Here is a 16,610-nt window from a genome sequence, read left to right on the forward strand (position 1 = left end):
TTTTTGTAGGCTGTACAGTGTATTCTTTCTAGATCATTCCCAAATTTCCCTGGAAAGGCCTGTTGGGCATAATTAATAGATGGTAGTAGTTTTGCCCTCAGTACTCTTTGGATGGCCGTTGTTGTTGACTAGGGTGGCGTGTAATTTGCAGAGAGCGTAGGTGAGCCTTTTCCCTTTCTCCTGCAGGTTGTTATGGTGAACCCGTGGGCGTCCCATTTCGCTAAGCCATGCCCCTAGATAGTTGTAATGTTGTGCACGGTCCAAGGTCAACGGACACAGCCTCCACATGGCCCCTTTATTTTGGGATAGTGGCCAAAAATCACTGATTTAGATTTTCTCTGTGACGAACTCACTCGAGAGTTTGACTCTAACCCAAGTTTGTGAATACAGTGATCTAATTGCTTGTAGTAAAGATGGACTGATGTTCCAACGTGCCAATTTCTGCCAGAGGATGGTACGATCTACCCCGTCGAAGGCTGCTGAATAGTCAATGAAGCAGGCAAAAAGAGGCAGGGTTCGATGGGTCACCACTTGTTGGGCTACATCTGACATGGCAATGATGTTATCCACAGTGGAGCCCCCTGGTCTGAACCCGGTCTGAAAGAAGGGCAAAAAGCCTTTGCTGCCAGCTCAGTCTGCCAGTTCCGCTAGGAGAGTGCTTGCATAAGCCTTGTCCTCAATGTCCAACAGGGCAATCATGCGGTAGTGGGCGCTTTTTTAAATAGTGGGTGCAACAATGAACCCCTCCAAGAATCTGGGACGTCCCCCAAGAACCTTAATTCGGGATATAGCTGTGTAAAGTTTTCCATCCAGAAGATTATGTCTTCCCTGAAGAGGGAGACAGGCAGCCCTTTGGGGCCAGGTGCTTCATTGTGTTGAATCTTCTTTAGAATAGTGCAGACTAATCCTTTACTTGGGAAGGTTGAGTCATTGAGCGATAGAGTAGATTCAGAGGTAAAGTTGCCTGTTCCCTCCCCTGGTGTTAGTAGGCTGGTGGAGGGGTTGAGTTGGAATTGTCCGAGTACAAGCTTTTCACTTCGGCTACACAAGTGCCCGCACCAATTAGATTCTCTCTATAAGTGGCTCCATTGGTAAGCTTGTTCCAGTTTTGCCAAAATTCTTGGGATTTACACGGTGCCAACAGCTCAAAGATCTTAAGCCATTTTTCCTCAGTGTATTCATGTTTTGTTTTCCAGACCAATTTTGAGTGGATTTTTGCAGCTGATTTAAATTGTATTTGGGCAGACTCTGATCCGGATTTCTGGTAGGCTCAGCGTTTGGTGTTTAATTGTTTGGCACTTTCCTTGATTGCTGGGACGTATCCTAGGGAGTGTGCTGGGTCTGTGGGAGTACTATGTGTGGTGTTCCCCCGAAGCAATGAGGCTAATTCGTAGGCGAGAGAGTCCCATTCGCCTATGATGCCCCCATTAATTGAGCTGGTTCGCCAGCCTGCCCGCATTTGTTTACAAGAATCAAATTTATTTATTGGCGTTGGCCCCCATTTGATACTTTTATGAAGTTTATGCTGTTCTTCCCCAATGCAACGCAGAGAGTGGCAAATGTCTGCTATGATGGTTAGCTGGACAGTTAAGGCTGCATGGTCACTTTCACTTCGTGGGTGCACACTATAGTTTAACATGAGTTTTTGTATTCTCTCACTTAATAAAATATATTTTGGATTTGATTATTATTAGTGGGTGCAAAAAAGGCCCCAGGGTTATGTTTTATGGATAAAGAGTGCGTTGTTGCCAGATTGTACGCCCGCATAAGGGCGCTGAAGATCCTGGTGCTCCCTGAGCTGTGATTTTGTGATGCAGCGTCCCCTATTTTATGAGTACTGAAATCTCCAAGAATAATGTATTCCATAGATGCAAACTGTATGAGCAAAGCTTCTATCTGAGTTATCAGCTGGTTAAGCTTGTCATTGGGACCAGGCCCGTGAGGGTTGTAATAGACGTTAATCAGAAGAATTGATAGAGGACCGTTGACCGTATTAAGGCCTTTAAGGGTACCAGCCAGAAACATGTCTGAAGGGTTCTTTACCTCTGTGAAATTTACTTTCAATTAGTTATATGGAGATCCCTCCAGAGTGTCTCTCGAATATGTTACTTTTGATGGCCGGTTTGGTATATACTGCATAGCCTCTTATTGGTATGGGTGTAGTTGCCCATGTTTCTTGATTGCAGATAAGATCAGCGCCTTCAAGGAATGTGGATGCCAATGGGCTCTGCAGAACCTTGGTGATGCCTGCGACGTTCCAGGTCATGATTTTTAATGTTTGGATGTTATTGGAAGGGCACCTGTGCTGAGCAGAGCTGTCTCTTAGGGAGTGCCGGGCCTCAGGTGTCGCAAACTCCTTGTTAGCGAGGGACCTGGTGTTAGGGGCAGGGTTTTAGGGCCCGTGGGAGCCAGGACCAGTCTTTGTTAATGTTCTTCATAGTAGAAGAGGAGCGGTTGCCCCCTTCTGCGTGTGTTGTTATTTTAATTGAGCTGTCACTGGTCAAACTTGTTTTTGATCCACCTTTAGTACCACGAAGAATAGAACCAGTAGTTGTTGCTGGACGATTTAAATCCTTTGTAAACCTCCGTTCCTCCTCGTTCAGTTCCTGATTTCCCAGCTGGTCCTTCGGGTCACGACTTTTCAAGATCGCCGGGTATTTTATCACAACCGGGGGTCATGATTTTTATGCCCCAGTTTTCCAGTTGCTTGTTTATTCCTCTCAGGGTCTCGACCATGGCCCAATTAGCGAAAATTATCTCTGTTGTCTCGTTTTCTTCGCATGGTCCAGGGGCGAGGAAGGACACACTGTCAATGTAAGTTGTTTATATTTTTTCTAACTGCCGAATTTTTGCGCACAGCCTCAGCAGATTGCCTCTATTAAGGATGTCCCATTTCCCCTGCGAGATATACACAGGATAAAACAATACTTTTAATTTTGCTTGATCTTTTATTTCGTCGGTGACTGACAGATTTTGATGAGGAGTTTCCTCTGGCATGTCAGGGGCCTCTATGGAGTTACACGTTTCTAGAGCCTGAATATCGAGGTCATCCCTGGGCAGAAATGAAGTTCCTACCATCCCTTGAGCATTACTCCAGAGCTTGTGTTGATGGTCGCTGGCCGAGGGTAGATCATCTCCCTGTGATTAATGGATGTGGTTGTTAGGTGGAGCTTTTTATAGTCTGTGGTAGGAACACTTTAATTTGTTTTGCATGGGTCGAGTTTTCCGTGATTAATGCCATTCGTGCTTGTATAACTAGATGATCCTGGGTCCGCTGTGGTTTCCAGGGCTCTTTTTCCGGTGATTATGGGTATTTTTGGAGAAAGTGGAACTTCTGGTTGAAGTCCTGAGCTCTGGTCTGTGTTTTTGCAATTGTCTCCCAGGGGTCTAACAGTAATTTATGCACGGGGTGTGTGGAGTTCTTAGTCAGATTCCCCAAATTTATCTCCTAAAGTTGTATAGTAGAGATACACTCTTATGTCACTGTTACCTATGGTTTTGGTCGTGGTCTTTCTGATGCTGTTGCTGTTGTCGTTGCCGTTTGTTGTAATATGACTTGCGTATGTGGTCTTTTCCAATGAGATTGCAGTTGTTATTGCGGTTGCTGTTATTGATTCATCCGTCGGCGGACCCTACCTTGGAAATAATCCGGGTTTGAGGCATCCTCTACCTAGGGTATACAGTATCTTGGACTTTTGCCGCCTTGCAGTTTTGTGGGGGTGGTGATTGTCCTGGTGCTGGACCAGGTTTGAGTTTCTGGTCCGCATGATTGATCGTTGCACTGGGCTCTGCGGTGGAGAGCTGATATAGTTCGACCTGTGAGCAACCGCCCCACAGCCTCCCGCAGCCTCCCACTGCCTCAGTTACTGTTGGCCTGATGACCAGACAAGACTGGGCGGGGTGAGTTTCCCTTAAGTTGCGGGCCTGGATCTGGGACTGGGTCTGGGCAGATAAGTGGGATCTCCAAACGTCTTCCCAGTACACTCGAGGAATATTATTTCTCTTCACTCTTCACAGTTCTATTTGCCTTGGGGCCCCTATGAGGCCCTGTTGATCTAATGATCTGGTGGCAGTCTGTAAAGCGGTCAAACTTTCTGGATGTCCAATGGTGTCCAATAGTATTTACAATCACAATCACAATCACCTGCTGCTCTGAGGGTTGCCTAGTGGACTCTGGAGGGGCTCTGGTGGATCCTCTCACCTTCCCACTCGGCCACGCTGCACCCGGCCGCCTCCCAGACCCAAGTTCTGAGTCCCGGCCCACTTCCGATTTTGGAAAAGGGGGGTGGTGATGGACAGAGTTTCTGATTGATGCAGAATACTCTTACCAAGTCAATAGATCATGGTTTTAATCCATCACTGTTTTTTAGCTCACTGCACCATCCCAGCTCAGAACCTGGCTATATGCAAATTAGTCTGTTCCTGTCCCAGTGCATGATGGGAACAGGGCAAACCAAACTACCAAGCCAATTCTTATACTGGGAAGGAAAAAAGCTTCCGGGGACCGGTTTCTGGCATCACAGCCTTCTTCGGCCCGGCTTGCTTGAATCCTGATGGCCCACTTCCCCCACAGCTTCCGGCGCCCTGCTCCCTGCCCCCCGACGCCGAGTTCCAACCGGGGACGGGGAGTGAACAGGGATGTGCCGAAGGAAGCTGGGCAGGCAGGTGATGCGGTGCAGGTTCAAGCAAATACCAGGGAGAGAAGGACGGCAACCGTTGAGCAGGTAGGAGCGGGAGTGATGATAGAAAGTGACTGCGGGGGGCTGTTATGCTATTGTCAGGCCGTTGTCAGGCACTCTCTGGCACACTCAGGCATGGGCTGCTTTTGGGCAGTTTTTCGCGTCCTTCTGCTGCTCGCAGCGCTCCTCCTCGTGCCTCCTGCGTCATGCTGTTTGCTCCGTACTGCAGTCAGAGTGATGACATCACTGATGACATCTCAAATGACATCTCTAATGACATCACTGATTACATCATCAACGTGACCATCTGATACACCTCATCATACAATAGTATAACCTTTCATCACTCACTGTAAAATGCAGAGTACCATATTTGAAACCATTGACACACCAATACCAGTTACTACATACCCACTCACTAATTCCTAAGTCTACACACACAACTACCCATTAAACAACAGAATCACTTTTACGTGCAGTCATTAATTAATAGAACACTATCAAATGCACGTATACACATATATAGACATGTTTGTAATCCAAAATGCTCTGCATTAGAGAAGCACACAACAGCATTGAGGTGATATTCCTCTATTTATCCATGTTGCAGAAAATGGTTTGACCTCCGTCCTTTCCCCTGCTTGCCGACATTGACACATCAGCAGACATCTTAGTCAATTATGCAGTCATCCAACTCACTCATGAAAAAAAATAATCACACTTACATTTACTCACACAATTATACATACAACACCTCATTTATTCAAACACATAGTAGCTCATAGTTAATATGTTAAAAAATCACCATTACAATTAGAGGCTCATTCATATAGTTACTCTCACAATCACTGACTCTTACAAATACTTATTTATATACACCAACCCTCACATACAATGCCTTTTATTTTTATACTTTGTTGAAGATGTACAACTAAAACATATATTTGCTCACCAACACACACGTAAATACACTCAGTCACCCAAACACTTGTTTCCACATGCACTCTTAAACCTATACACCTAGTTAATCAACCATTCACACATCTATGCAAGGAGGTACACACACCCCATCCAACCACACACAAACTCAGTGTCCCATTCAAATACTCACCCAATTAATCAATAACTAATATATACACACACATGTAGTTAGCGACCAACTGATGCAGCATGTTATACAACAACAGAGACAGTGATGCACACATTCACATTGACTAGTTACTAACCCATGCATTAAGTGAGACACTTTTAATTACTCACTTAAACAGACAGTCAGACAGCTACTAAATCCTCCATCCAGACAGTTATATATCCACTCAATCTTCAATACAGATTGGTATATATATAATAATAATAATAATAATAAAATGTATATAGCGCTGGAAGTCAGATTGGACTGGGGACACTTAAACCCTAATAGGGTATCAAGGCGCTAGAAACATGAAATGAAAAGAGCAGATAGACATAGCCAGTTCATAGAGTTAGAGGAGAATGACAGAACCAAATTCCGTGAGAGCTAATACGAGGAGGAAAACAGCCACGTTTTCAGCAGTTTGCGAAAAATTGGCAGTGACGGTTGTCTTGCCAGTTCAAGCGGGAGCGAGTTCCAAAGCCTAGGGACAAGCCAGGAAAAGGCTCTACCGCCCCACCTCGCTCGGAACCTGAATTAAATTTCAAACTAAACCACAGTCACTGGATGATGTCATCAGTGATGTCATTTGAGATGTCATCAGTGATGTCACTGAATGATGTAATATGTGACATCATCAGCAGTGCATTGCTGGTGCACGAGTTATAGTTAGCAGAACTAACCATGACAGAGGAATTTCTATGGTTTTGTACGAGTGAAATGTCCAGCTAACTATAACACCCCTGAAACCTATGGTTTATTTTGTGAATTTCTAAGGTTTTTTAATTGCTAACTTCTAACTACAACGTCTCTGAAACCTATGTTTTTTCAGTGAATATATATATATATATATATATATATATATATATATATATATATATATATATATATATATATATATATAGGTTTACATATATATTCATACAATTTAAGGGTGCGCAGAAGCCTGTGGCTACGGACAGTGGCTGTACGCCAATGCTGTACTGCACTAGGGTCAAATTTATCTGTCATAGGCCCACTTCCACAGCCTCTCATGGCTACAATGCAAATCTACTGCTGACGCACCCTGGGATTTGAAGTCCAATGCTGTCCTCATTGTGTTTGAAATCTAACTGAAAACAGTAAAACTATCCCTTGGTGAATTTACTTCATTTGAATACACTCTATAATCATGGAGAAAATACCCATATGCACAATATGCCCTGCACACTGTTGTATACTCACACACGACTTCTATTCTTAAAAAAGTTTATTTTTTTTATATATATAAAAAAGACCGAAGGTCTTATTCACAGGTTATCACATTAAAAACAACAATAGCACAAAGTGTGCCCACAATTTGGATTTACACAGTTTAAATTACACCAATATATACACAAAATTGATTAAAAATACATAGTTTTACAAAACATTATTCTTCAACACAAGTATCATAAAAGTTATAGCAGTGAACATTTTTAAGAAAAAAGGGGAGAGACATACAAAGACGTAATAATTGGTCTTTCAAAATTGCACATCTGAGAACCTAAACAATACTCAGAATCAAATCCTGGGCCCGTATTAATTTTGTCTACAGGGTAGATTCGTTCTCTTGATTGCGCAGAGGTAGCGTCGACGCGTTTCGATGGCTATTCCCGATGTGCTGCCATCTTTGTCAAGACTAGCTGATCAGTCTCTCCTAATTGCTGGGCACTGGTTGGTTGCCACTGGCAAGATTTTTCCTGGTTACTTGTAAGCTTTTCTATTGGCCGGTGATCGTTCAAGAGTTCGCTTTTGAGAAGATGGCACCTCAAGTTTGATGCATTCCTTAAAAATGTTAAAACCTCTCATTGAGCCCGCCTTCTCTCCTCGCCCCCTCGAAATCTAACTGAAACAGTCGCACACTCTAGAATGTTAGACTTCTCCAGGTACCTTTTGTTTCTTGAGTGTCAAACCTTTATTGGTTAATAGTCTTTTGAATATATTTCTCACCTTGTTGTCATGTGTGCATCTTTCCGCACTTGTGCGAGAGCTAACTATATCACATTGCCCCTTTCCCACTAGTGCACATATGCAGACTGTCATCATTGTCATGGGTGTCTATGCTGAAGATCATAAACTGTAGCATTGTTGCTAATGCTGTGGATAAATGCTGGGTGCAGTTCGCTGAGTCCTCTGTTCGGGTGGCGATGGCAGTCCACAAGGGTATTGTACAGGCACAATGCAAAATCCCCACCTGACAGACACTGGAGAGCCAACCTACTGTTTAATGGGAGCCAGGTCATTTGTAACTATATTTTACTGGAGTCTGAATTTTCTATATTACGTCTAAGGGCTAAGTGATGTTCAGTTTCGAACCGCAGTCAATAGAATCTACCCACCTCAACCCATGGGAGTCCATTTCATATCTGCATGACCTTATTTAGAGGTGGGGTCTTACTTCCTGGCTAACACACCCAGAGATCACATTGAGCCTATCAAGAGACACAGTTTGGTGGGACAGTGGTGGCGAAGGGTTAGGGACAAAACCTCAGATCTCCACAGCTCTGGATTCATGCCTTGCTCATTGCCTTGCTTCTCTGCCTATCATTCTACTCACACAGCTACAGTGGTTCACTGGATTAATACTGCCAACATCCCTTTTCCCCAAGTGATAGCTCATTCCTTCAAGCCTACTTCCAAGGTGCTTCTAGCGGGATGGCAATAAGACACCCAGTCTGGCTTGAGAGGAGGCTCTTTGTCATTAGACACCAGCCAAGGAACTCAGAGATTGTCTCCAGTCTAGTGATGAGGATCTCCAGGACACTTGTCAGTGAGAAACCCTGTCACACAGGGCTTGGGAGTCCGACATATATTAATATCTGCATAGACAACTTGAAATGTATATTACCTCAGCCTGATCTGTTGTGGGTTGTCTGATTTCAGGAGAGAGATGTTCACCTCAACCTTCTTTACTCATTGTCAGGGCAGTGTTCTGTAACTCATCCAGCCCGTAATAAGGAGCTAAGCGCCCCATGACAAGAGCTTGCAAGACCAACAGCACGAAGGGATCTGGACTTTCCTCATCTGGTTGACATGCACATTTTGTCGGTGTACATTTCAGAAAAAGAAAAGCCCAGACAGGAGGCAAAGGATGTCCTTACATTCCAAAGGGGCTCCTGTCTCTCTCCTTCCTTTCACAGCAGCAGGTTCACTGCAAGTTTCCCCAGGTTTCTCAGGGGACAGTAATGTCTCTCGACAAGTGTTTACCTGGTGTGCCTCTCCCGGACCACAGATCCCCTGCACTCATAACATATCACAAGCCTTCACCAAGAAGTAGAACAAGCATTTGTAATGCAATGGGTCCAGCATTTACTAAACTCTCGAAAATGCGAGACCTATTGCATTGCAAATGGTTGTTTGCAAAAGTGCCCATGCAGCGCTTTCACTTTAATGGCGGCCGTGCCCCTTTCCTTAGACACGGCTCGTCTAAAGAAATGGCTATGGTCGCAATTAACGTGAAAGCCCCGCATGGGCCCTTTTACTAACAAAAGTTGAAAACCTAAATGCGACCGCGTTCAACACCGCAAATAAATGAAGGGCGCGGTTAAATGAAGCCCTATGAAAAAGTGTGTCCCCCAAGCAGGCAGGGAAATGTATTAAACAAAATAGTGCTTGAGGGCTGTAATTAAAGCCTACCAGCAACAACACAGGTAACAGGGGGTGTCGCCATGGGAGGTTACAAATGAAGACAAGGCGGTGTTAAGGAGGGACAAACAAGTCTATTAAGGTATCAGAAGCCAGCATTTACCAAGGACAATGACACAAGCCAATGACAAATATGGGATGGGAGTAGGCGGATCTTCACCTCCATACTCTGAATACAGCATGCCTCGCAGAGCAGCACATGTGCTGCCCAGGCTCAACCTAAAAATGGTACAAAAGGCAAAGAAAACTGCTAAGTGGAAATTCGTAAGAGGTAAATGTTCATCTCAGCCATCTATGTGATATTGGTGTGACAGCAAAGTCCATTGTGGTGGTTGTACCAGAAGCATGCAACTATGCCTATATTTATTTGCTGCAAGAACGTAAACACATATTGGACTTTCAAATGTAAACGTCCTGTTAATGCACTGTAAACTATACAGGGATTGTCTGATTTGTAAGACCTGTCGAGTTAAAGGAATAAAGGGACACTGTTCTGTGTATCACTTTGCCTATTACTTTTAGGATATATAGGTTACTCCTTAGCTTAAGCCACATTTCGTGACTAGTTGGATAGATATAATTTCACTTCGCGTTTTTTCTTGCGCTACTCATCATTAATATTTTATTTCCCCATTGGCTACATTACTTTCCTGGCTTCGTATTGATTAATGCTGCCAGCTTCTGCATGTGGGTTCTTTCATTGCTGGGATACATCTGAGATGACCTCACGCACAGTAATTGGCAGAAAGTACGAAAGGGGATTTTTAGGGATCAATCTTAGATACAAAGCAATAGAGTGAGGTAGATGAATGAGGAATGAATAAAGAGGGGCTCAAGAGAGTTGGCGAGTGGTCTCGAAAGCCACCGACATACTGGAGACCATAGAATTTTGAGATAAAGAAAGAACAATCCTGTAGTGCTGTAAAATACTATTGAAAAGTACCAACTTTGAAGATAAGAAAAATCTGGCAAAGATTTAATCAGTCTACAAAGTTACATCATATGCAAAGGCTAATATAATGTACGGTAATAGACCACATTCTAAAATGACTCTTCATGAAGCAAAATGCACAGCAATCCAAATAAATCCCACACTTTAAAATTCCACATTTGTTTAAATGCCTCAAAACCTTACAACTCCGGTCCTCGTGTCATGGAGTATTGATCATGTCTTATATTATTGTTCTGATTTTTGCAAAACTCGATGCCAGGTTTCATGATGGTTTTTTTAACTAAGCAGATTTCAAATTTAAGCACATTTGTCCATCATAACAAATAGCCTCTGTCCTCCACTCTGTCTTCTACTCCACCTCCTCCCGTTCCTTGAAGACTTGGACTGGGTCTCTCCTCCTTTTCCCAGCCCTCTCTTGGAAGCTGAATACATCTGCCATTTCTTGGAATCATGTGGCAGCTAATGACCTTTGGTTAACTTGTGTCTTACAGGTTCTTGTTCCGGTAAGATACGGTAGGCTCTCAGTTAAAACTTGGAAGGGGAAGCCTCCATCTTCCAAGGTACATCTACTCACTTCTAGCTTCCAATTCCAAGGCAGTGCAGAGGGAGTGATGATGCCAACCAGGCCGCGTTTTTCTTCCCCTCAAACCCCCCCACCATTGCCAGCAGCCTAGTAATTCCCCATCATGTTAGGATCGTGTGTTCGTATTTACTTCCCAATTCTGATGTGGCATGGTGTTTCAGAAGGATGATATTGGAGTGGCAATAGCACTAGCTGTTTCAAAGTTGGTGGTATCCTGGAGCGGCCTGAGCAGGTAAGAGCGGTGGGGTGGTGGGGACGGATTTGGGGGAGTATTCGACAGAGGACTACGAAGGAAAATTAAATAAATAATTAATTTTCTCTCATTGTCTTCTCTCCAAATTAACACACCCCTCTCCCCAACCTGGCCCCATGGCCCCACCAATCTTACCTGCAAGGGCAGGGGCTGGTGGGATCTCCTGTATTCCCCCATGTGGAGCTCAGAAAATGCTGAACATTTTCCCCACCAGCCTGCAGCAGCATGGGACAATCATTAATTGCCACAGCTCCAGTTGTAGGAGACAGGTTGTGTCAAACCTACAAATTCAAGTTCAGTTCCCTGGGGATTCGACAGGTCCTAGTTTCTCCAACAGGGCACTATTCCTGTGAGGTGGCCAGTGACAAAGACAGCGGCATGGTGGTGTAAGTCATGCCCTCCACTGCCATGGCTAGTGATGTCCTCCACCACCTGTAATTTCCGAGCCATGGTCTGCTAGCCCCTTTTACCAAGAACTAACACCACCGATAGGCACGATAGGGAGGATAGTGTGCAGGTCGCTGAGAAAAGGTCTGTGCCAAAACCATGCACCCTGCTGTAGTCTCTAGTTGGGAGAGTTTTGTATCCGATCCTTGTAGGGACCACAATCCTAGTCAGGGTAAGTAAGAGAAAGTAAGAGAAACAACCTAAATTAACCTGTGGCTCACCACCCCACACCATTCCTCGACTTGGTGGATTTGAACCAACTAATCAAGACTTCAACGCCAATGCGTGCTCAATCCAAAGTACTTTTTTTGCACGCCCTGTAGGGGTCCTGTAACTGGCCCGTCCTCCATTGCGGATCTTTGGATTTACTCCAGTCCAGCGCTACCTCAATTAACAACTGAGCACTATTGGCTTTTAGGCACTATATTGCAATTTGTTCTTCTTAGAAATGGGTTTTGTTTGGCTCGGGTATGCCCCTAAGCCAGGCAGAGCCCATCACTCTAATCGGGATAAGGGAGTTACACACCCATGATAACACCTGTTCATCCCCTTCGTAGCTTGGCAGAACAGTCAGCCTTATCCCAGAGGTGATGTGTAAAGCATGTGCGCAACACACACACACATACATGTGACACACCAAAAAAGAGACTCCTCACAAGGATATATAAGAATATCTTTTTGACCAAAAATCACATAAACCAATAATCACTTTGCCAACTAGGCAATAATCACGAAATTACATAGAGGATACACCACTTTGCCGTAAGGCAATTGTCATAAACATAACAGTATACTAGGTAAATACTGGTGCACATGTCATGAAAACTGGATGAAATCATTATGCATAACCAAACCTTACACCACCACTGTACATAAACCAACTCACAGCACCACATCAGGGTATAAAGAAAATGCTGCAGTTTTGGTTAGCATCAGATTTCCTAAATTGCCAGATATCACCCTGAATAGGTAGGGTGCATCGTCCTTCTCAAATACAAAACTTTATCTGGCCCTCCCCAACTTTTCAACTATGGCCCCTTGAGACCAGGGAGGCAATTGTGACCCTTTGACACCCCCTCCCAGTATGTTGCCAGGGTAAGGCACACACACTGCAGGGAGGGTGCGAGACCTCACTCAAGCCCCTACATAGGAACACTGTGTGAAGTGCAGCTGCCTGCGACTCGTGGTGAAGCTGCTGCCGGCACTGTGAAGGCAGTGGTGCCCAAGAAATGCCCCCCATGGTATTTGTCCAGCAGGGGGGCAAACATGCTCTACTACAGTCAGTGGGGAGGCCTTGTTGGGTCTTTCACAGGCAGACATACCATTTTCAGCTGCCCGCAAGTGTTGTGCAGTGGTGACGTGTCCCAGGGCTTGGGGGAACAGACCCCCCTCACGCAGCCCCATCCGCTCTCCTCGGAGAGAATCACCACCTCCACTCCGGCACAGCAACGCACTACAATGGTGGCGTGTCTCCTCTTTTCATTCCAGGCGAGAGGCGGCTAATTGGAGCCCGCAATGCTCCGACTCCTTCCTAGGCTTGATTTGGTTCCCAGGCAATGCTAGAGTTTAGAACTGGACATGCTCAGCTGGCGAGCAGCTAAGAATTTTCAAATGGTCTTCTCTCCCCAGGAACCTCATAATACGACCCACCAGAGCCTTTTGGATTGTAAAAAAAATAAAAAAGACGAACCACACGCTCAGGGTAGTTTCCCTCCCAGTGAAACACAGTGGACTTCCAGCCTATAAATCGCTTACCACTCACTCGTTGTGGTTGACTTCTTTAATACTTCCTCAGCGCTCTCCACATGCTGGACTGTCAAATAAAGTGCTCCTCATGCGCTTTGCCTTTTTGTTCCTTGCAAACAGAAAGATACCAGGGTATTCCTCTACCCAAGACAGAAGCAGCAACTGCAGGCCAACATACCCCTCACACAGAAAATCCTTATGTTTAAGGTCCAATACTTATACCCCGTTTCTTCATTATTCTCTTTGTGTCAAGGGTCTCCAAACCAGTTCTGACCACAGCGGGTGGAGACAGCATTGTGCAAAGGAGGCACAGCCTATTCAAGTGCAAGCAAAACTCCTCCCACCATGCTAAATGCAGACCAGGTCTATTCAGCCCAGCGATTAATCATCCAGGCAAGACAGGATACACCTCAACTCCCTTGTGGCTGCCTAGAGTGAATGCACATCCCTAGCTCCTGTCACTATAAACCCATTAAAAAATATATATTTATTTTTTGAACACATCTTTTTCTGATCGTTTATTGAAAATATTTTATTATATTGAAGTAAATTAGTTTGTTTCCAATGTTGCACTGACTGGAGTGGGATAATAAATTGTACCCCTCCAAAACCCAACACGTTCCCTACTGTTGCCCTGACTGGAGTGGAAATAGTACATTGTACCCCTCCGCAATACAGCACTACCCCTACTTTTGCACTGTTTGGTGTGGGAATAGTAAATTCTACCCCTCCACAATCCAACAGTTTCCTAACTGTTGCATTGACTGGCGTGGGAATAGTTAATTTTACATCCCCATAATCCAAGACTTTGCCTAATATTGCACTGACTGGGTGGGAATAGTACATTTTACCCCTACCCTATCCAACACTTACTCTACTGTTGCATTGATTGGAGTGGAAATAGTACATTTTACCCTCCCCACAATCCAACACTTTCCCTATACTCTTGCATAGGCTAAAGTGGGTATAGCAAATTTTAAACCGCAATCCAACACTTTCCCTATTGTTGCACTTAGTGGAGTGGGAATACTACATTTTACTCCGCTTCAATCCAACACTTTCCCTACTGTTACACTGACTGGAGTGGCAATGGTAAATTATACGCTGCCGCAATCCAACACCTTCCCTACTGTTGCAATGACTGGAGTCAGAATAGTAAATCTTACCCCTCCAGAATTCAATACTTTCCCTACTGTTGCACTGACTGGAATGGGAATAGTAAATTGTACCCCTCTGCAATCCAACAATTTCTCTACTGTTGCACCGACTGTAGTGGAAATAGTAAAATATACCCCTCCGCAATTTGCAAATTACTCTACTGTTACACTGAATGGAGTGGGAATATTACATTTTATCCCTATGTAATGTAACAGTTTTCTTACAGTTGGTTGTGTGAACTGGGAGTAGTAAATGTTATCCCTCCTCAGTCCAACACTTTGCCTACTTTTGTATAAATTGTAATGGGAATAGTATATGCATTAAATGTAAAATGTTATGGTTTATTTCATATTGTTATAATTTATATTATGTTTTTGTTTATTTAAAATGATAATATTTATAATGATTGTTCTTAATTTCATCTTTATTAGTAATTAGAACAGCTTTTTAATTGTTTTATGTTATTGGGGTATATATATATATATATATATATATATATATATATATAACCTAGGTAGTTATAGTTAGGACCTAGTTTCCATAGGAAATCCGCAACATTCTATTAGGAATAACTTTGGCGCCGCTTGATGAATCTTGATGAATCTTCGCGAATTTCTCAAAGAAGATGGCCCGCTCCGCTCTGCTCCTTCCCTGAAAGTTTTGGGGGGATTTGTCAAGTGGGGTCTGAGAAAAAAGGGGGTCCCAAAACGTGTTTTCCCTATGTTATTTTCCATAGGACGATTAGACACGGCTACAGCCAGAACCGCTGAACGGAATTACACCAAATTTGGGAAAATGGTAGGGTCTGGTAGGCAGTTCACCCTTTTGGTTAAATGGTGTAAATCCCTCCAGTAGGTCCTGAGAAAATCAAATGTGAAAAAATGTATATATCTGGGCAGAGCCTAACCACACATCTCATCGTGAGATCTGATTGGCTGTCAGCACTTCATCCAAAAAGTGTTGGCAGCCATCTTGGGACCAATATACATGATAGCACCTCATTAAAAAGCATTGCAGTTAATAGAAGGTTTTAGGACTTTAGTTACATTATAAATCATTTGTTGATGGTACCATACTCATTTTAGGAATTGTGGTGTGTTCTAAGGTGATTTTACCATGTGAAAAAGCCTTCAGCTGGGATATCATGAATCATGTTTGAAAGAAAACTATTATCTCATGCTTTTCCCACAGTGGTTTGGAAGGGGATCTATAAGCTAAACTGAAAGCATATTTTCTGTAAATTCACATTATCTTTCTCAGTCATGTGAGAATGAAGTCTGACATTCTCAGTAAAACATGTACATCCAACAAGGACAGAGACTGTCAGGTGATTCCTTTGTTGTCTACTGCAGCTTCCCAGAGTGTTCTAAAGAACAACTAGAGCGCTAACATTCCTACTTATTACAAAGGTATGGCACACCTGAAGCCATCTTAATTGGAATAAAGTGATAACTCTTAAAACATTTCATTTAAAAAGGAACAAAATGAAGGGGTATATTTTGCCATAGAAAGTATGATTAGTGCTGCAGAAAGAAAAATTAGGGCACATTTTGAGTGACTTCTCAAATCCTCTTCTATTTCATAAAAAAATTCTGACATGCAGTCTCCAAAGATGGCCATGGACTTGAGTAATTTATAGCATCCTCAAAGTCAGTCTTTCAAAAATTCCAAAGTGTAGGACATGATAATCCAAATCTAAATGTTGCTCAAGAAAAGTCATTTTCAAGCGTTCTGAATATCAGCGTTTGGGCAGATATGACCAGCGGACACGGTTTATGACTTTTCTTGAGAAACATTTGGATTTGGATTATCATGTCCTATACTTTGGAATTTTTGAAAGACTGACTTTGAGGATGCTATAAATTACTCAAGTCCATGGATGCTGCTGGGAACGCCCCCAGCAACACCCATTGCAGGACACTGCGTTAAAGGGATTGATATTTATCAGGCAGGATTACGTCACAAAAAGTGGCTTAGTCCTGCCTGATAAATATCAC

Source organism: Lissotriton helveticus, chromosome 1_1 (assembly GCF_964261635.1).
Source record: "Lissotriton helveticus chromosome 1_1, aLisHel1.1, whole genome shotgun sequence".
Classification (NCBI taxonomy): domain Eukaryota; kingdom Metazoa; phylum Chordata; class Amphibia; order Caudata; family Salamandridae; genus Lissotriton; species Lissotriton helveticus.